General features: G+C 41.9%; 4 non-coding genes and 1 pseudogene across 4 annotated transcripts; 3 read left to right on the forward strand and 2 right to left on the reverse strand.

Moving 5' to 3' along the window:
• Positions 1-7: 7 nt before the first annotated feature.
• On the reverse strand, positions 8-126 carry LOC111674260. Its single transcript, XR_002762319.1, has one exon. It is a non-coding gene; the product is annotated as a 5S ribosomal RNA (ribosomal RNA).
• Positions 127-909: 783 nt separating this feature from the next.
• LOC111674259 lies at positions 910-1028 on the reverse strand. Its single transcript, XR_002762318.1, has one exon. It is a non-coding gene; the product is annotated as a 5S ribosomal RNA (ribosomal RNA).
• A 2760-nt stretch (positions 1029-3788) lies between these two features.
• Positions 3789-3907, forward strand: LOC111674261. The gene has a single exon (XR_002762320.1). It is a non-coding gene; the product is annotated as a 5S ribosomal RNA (ribosomal RNA).
• A 453-nt stretch (positions 3908-4360) lies between these two features.
• On the forward strand, positions 4361-4479 carry LOC111674262. The gene has a single exon (XR_002762321.1). It is a non-coding gene; the product is annotated as a 5S ribosomal RNA (ribosomal RNA).
• Positions 4480-4934: 455 nt separating this feature from the next.
• LOC111674263 lies at positions 4935-5150 on the forward strand (annotated as a pseudogene).
• The last annotated feature ends 109 nt before the right edge of the window (positions 5151-5259 follow it).

Raw genomic sequence — 5259 nt, forward strand, 5'->3', positions numbered from 1 at the left:
AAAAGAGAGTCAACACTACGCGGTGTTCCCAAGCGGTCACCCATCCAAGTACTGACCGCGCCCAATGTTGCTTAACTTCGGTGATCGGACGAGAACCAGTGCTTTCAACGTGGTATGAGCGTTGACATTAAATTTAAAATGTTTATTTAATGTTCCGTGGGAAAATAAACACTTATTTATAATTTTATAATTTACAAGTAGATCTAAACTGATTAGTCACAACATATTGTTGGAGGTGAAATTAACGAAGGCGAATCTACTATTGACAAGTATATATTTTCGTAGATTCACAGATTATTAATCGTTAAAAATTATATGTGTTAGCCTCAAGGAGACGTATAGAAATTGGTCCAACTGTTCCCTTCTATGATTCTCGACCAAGTGCCGTCCCGTCCACTGTTTGCAGGGACCGTCTTGGTCTAGCCGTATCAATTGTTTAGGCCATACTCATATCTTGTAAACATGCTCACTTTCCTCGCCCATGATTCTGGGAATAGGTCCGCCCATGGACCTCCGATAATTTGCCTTGCCTCTTCGAAATATTTCCTTCAATATTATGTACGGGTCGATCTACGGTGTTTGTATTAATACTCTACCCGTGCATTGTACGTTACCAAGGCACAGGCACGCATATCTAAAAGGAACGAGCCCGTCCGATAAGAGTTCCGTAACGTGAAAGAACAGCGCCCCACGTGTCCGTTAGAAAATTCGTAAAGACCTCTGAATCATCTGAAACCGTTTATCTCAAGTGGAATCTCGAGGGTCCCCATGTATTCCAAACAAAGTCTCAAATGACCATCGGCCGCCTGCGGCGACAAATATTTGGGTAAGAGATTCGGAATTACAAGCGAGGGTAAAATGATACTTTTCAGAAGTAATAACAATTAAGAAGAGAATCAGCAAAAAACGAGTCAACACTACGCGGTGTTCCCAAGCGGTCACCCATCCAAGTACTGACCGCGCCCAATGTTGCTTAACTTCGGTGATCGGACGAGAACCAGTGCTTTCAACATGGTATGAGCGTTGACATTAACATTAGAATGTTTATTCAATGTTCCGTGGCAAAAGAAATAGTTTTTCGTCATTTTATAATTTATATATCGATTTGTCCTCATTTATTTTAACATATTATGTATGGGTCGATCTACGGAATTTGTATTAATACTCTTCCCGTGCATTGTACGTTAACAAGAAACGTGCACGCTTATCTAAAAGGAACGAGCCCATCCGATAAGGGTTTTGGAACGTGAAAGAACAGCACCCCACGTGTCCGTTAGAAAATTCCTAAGGATCTCCTCTGAAACATCTGAGACCGTTTACTTCAAGTGGAATCTCGAGGGTCCCCATGTATTCCAAACAAAGTCTCAAATGACCATCGACCACCTAGGGCGGCAAACCTTTGCATCTTTGTCATCTTGTTGCCTTTGTTCTTTTTTTTTCGTCGCTGATGCTTGCACTCTTCTTTTTACTGAGCCGCTTGACATTTAAATTAGGCGTAGGATTCAATTGTTTTTCCTATGTACTATTGACAGGTCTATCTTTTCCGTAGATTCACAGGTATGGTTATTTGACTTATTGTTAAAGAAGACGTATATATACAATGGATTCGTGCGTTCCGTTCTGCGATCCTGGACAAAGTGCCGTTCCGTCCACTGTTCGGAGGGACCGTCTTACAAGGAAGGTACCTGAGGTGTCCCCCTCCGATTTTGTTCATTTTTAAATATGTTATAGAGGACTAAAATCTAAGGGACCCGTGTTTTTTTTTATCGGCGGATAAACACTTTTAGGGGGTGAAATCAGGCTTCAAAGTTGGCCGTGCAAGGGGGTGAGTTGGCTGTTTCATATAGAAGCACTCGACCGATTTTCATGAAACAACCGTCAAAATGTAGGGAATGAAGAATTATGAAACATGCATTTGGAATTTTTCGAAAAAATTCATTTTTAAGGGGTGAGCCACCCCTTTGAATACTTCTTTTACCCCTTACGCGAGCAGTAATTGTTCTATCCAAATGAAACTTTTTTTGTATTGTTCTGGTCTATAAATTAACCAAGTTTCATTTGGATAGAGCAATTACTGCTCGCGTAAGGGGTAAAAGAAGTATTCAAAGGGGTGGCTCACCCCTTAAAAATGAATTTTTTCGAAAAATTCCAAATGCATGTTTCATAATTCGTCATTCCCTACATTTTGACGGTTGTTTCATGAAAATCGGTCGAGTGCCTCTATATGAAACAGCCAACTCACCCCCTTGCACGGCCAACTTTGAAGCCTTATTTCACCCCCTAAAAGTGTTTATCAGCCGATAAAAAAAAACACGGGTCCCTTAGATTTTAGTCCTCTGTAACATATTTAAAAATGAACAAAATCGGAGGGGGACACCTCAGGTACCTTCCTTGTTAGTCTAGCCATATCAATTGTTTAGGCAATGCTCATATCTTCTAAACATGCTCGCCTTTCCTCGTCCATGATTCTGGGAATAGGCCCGCCCATGGATCTCCAATCATTTTGCCTTGTTTCTTCGAAATATTTTCTTCGGGTTGACAATGTTATATCGTCTTGGATTTCGGTTAATCGTCGGTATTCATTTTTTTCCACACGCGAATCTGTTCGATGGATTTCACTTTCGACACTGGTCACTATGGAACTATTCTCATGTTGGCTTTGATTAACTTCACTTTTCGTGTCGGTCATGGCATTGTTAGCAATAATTTCCGACCACTGCACGTTAATGATGTGTGATTTAATTACATACGTTTTTTTTTTTTATATTAAGTTTATATTTCTAATGCCACAAAAGGCTGTGAGCAGCACAAGGACCACACTCTGTGTGCTACAGGTCACTGGCCTGTCGCGCCGAATTTTCCGTCCGCACTTAAGTGTTTTATGATTCTCGAACCTAGAGGCCTGGGTTAGGACGTGAAAAATACGTCCGTACCCTTCGGTGTCCCTTCTTCGACTGACGCGAACCAGTGCGTTCTCCGTGGTATGAGCGTTGACATTAACATAAATTGTTTATTTAATGCGTCCGCGCTTAAGTGTTTTATGACTCTGGAACCTAGAGGCCTGAGTCTGGACGTGAAAAATACGTCCGTACCCTTCGGTGTCCCTTTTTCGACTGACGCGAACCAGTGCTTCCCACGTGGTATGAGCGTTGAAATTAATATAAATTGTTTATTTAATGCGTTTATTTAATTCGTCCGCGCTTAAGTGTTTTATGACTCTCGAACCTAGAGGCCTGGGTTAGGACGTGAAAAATACGTCCGTACCCTTCGGTGTCCCTTTATCGACTGACGCGAACCAGTGCTTCCCACGTGATATGAGCGTTGACATTAACATAAATTGTTTATTTAATGCGTCCGCGCTTAAGTGTTTTATGACTCTCGAACCTAGAGGCCTGGGTTAGGACGTGAAAAATACGTCCGTACCCTTCGGTGTCCCTTCTTCGACTGACGCGAACCAGTGCTTCCCACGTGGTATGAGCGTTGAAATTAATATAAATTGTTTATTTAATGCGTTTATTTAATTCGTCCGTGCTTAAGTGTTTTATGACTCTCGAACCTAGAGACCTGGGTTAGGACGTGAAAAACACGTCCGTACCCTTCGGTGTCCCTTCTTCGACTGACGCCAACCAGTGCTTTCTACGTGGTATGAGCGTTGACATTAACAAAAATTGTTTATTTAATGCATTTATTTAGTTCGTCCGCGCTTAAATGTTTTATAACTTTCGAACTTAGAGGCCTGAAATTATTTATTATACACCTGAGCATTAAATAAACATTTAAAGGTTAATGTCAACGCTCATACCACGTTGAAAGCACTGGTTCTCGTCCGATCACCGAAGTTAAGCAACATTGGGCGCGGTCAGTACTTGGATGGGTGACCGCTTGGGAACACCGCGTAGTGTTGACTCTCTTTTGCCGATCCTTTTTCTATTGTTATTACTTCCGGAAAGTATCATTTTACCCTCACTCGTATTTTCGAATCCGCTCCGCAAAGGTTTGTCGCCCCGGGCGGCCGATGGTCATTTGAGACTTTGTTTGGATGCGTGGGGACCCTTGAGGTTCCACTTGAGATAAACGGTCTCAGATGATTCAGAGGTCTTTACGAATTTTCTAACGGACACGTGGGGTGCTGTTCTTTCACGTTTCGGAACTCTTATCGGACGGGCTTGTTCCTTTTAGATATGCGTGCCTGTGCCTTGGTAACGTACAATGCACGGGTAGAGTAAGTAATACAAATACCGTAGATCAACCCGTACATAATATGCTGAAACAAATCAGGCGAGACCTACTTGTAAAATATAAAATTATGGAAAAGCATTTGTTTTACAACTGAGCATTAAATAAACATTTAAAGGTTAATGTCAACGCTCATACGACGTTGAAAGCACTGGTTCTCGTCCGATCACCGAAGTTAAGCAACATTGGGCGCGGTCAGTACTTGGATGGGTGACCGCTTGGGAACACCGCGTAGTGTTGACTCTCTTTTGCCGTTCCTCTTTTTAATTGTTATTACTTCCGAAAGTATCATTTTACCCTTACTCGTATTTTCGAATCCGCTCCGCAAAGTCTGTCGCCCCAGGCAGCCGATGGTCATTTGAGACTTTGTTTGGAATGCGTGGGGACCCTCGAGGTTCCATTTGAGATAAACGGTCTCAGATGATTCAGAGGAGGTCCTGGGGAATTTTCTAACGGACACGTGGGGCACTGTTCTTTCACGTTCCGGAACTCTTATCGGACGGGCTCGTTCCTTTTAGATAAGCGTGTACATTTCTTGTTAACATACAATGTGCGGGAAGAGTATTAATTGAAATACCGTAGATCAACCAGTACATAATATGTTATAACAAATCAGGGCGGACCTATTTGTAAAATATAAAATTATGGAAAAGCATTTGTTTTACAACTGAGCATTAAATAAACATTTATACGTTAATGTCAACGCTCATACCACGTTGAAAGCACTGGTTCTCGTCCCAAAAATTCCATGGAATGCTACCTTAACCCAACAATTAAAAAATTACAAAAAATAAAAAGTTCATTGCTAACGAAAATAAACAACATATACAGAAAGTTTAAGCACAGTTAAGCAACGTTGGGCGCGGTCAGTACTTGGATGGGTGACCGCTTGGGAACACCGCGTAGTGTTGACTCTCTTTTGCCGTTCCGGAACGGCACTTTGTCGAGGATCGCAGAACGGAACGCACGAATCCATTCTATATATACGTCTTCTTTAACAATAAGTCAAATGACTATACCTGT

Source organism: Orussus abietinus, unplaced genomic scaffold (genome assembly GCF_000612105.2).
Source record: "Orussus abietinus isolate OABI.00-Male unplaced genomic scaffold, Oabi_2.0 scaffold1306, whole genome shotgun sequence".
Classification (NCBI taxonomy): domain Eukaryota; kingdom Metazoa; phylum Arthropoda; class Insecta; order Hymenoptera; family Orussidae; genus Orussus; species Orussus abietinus.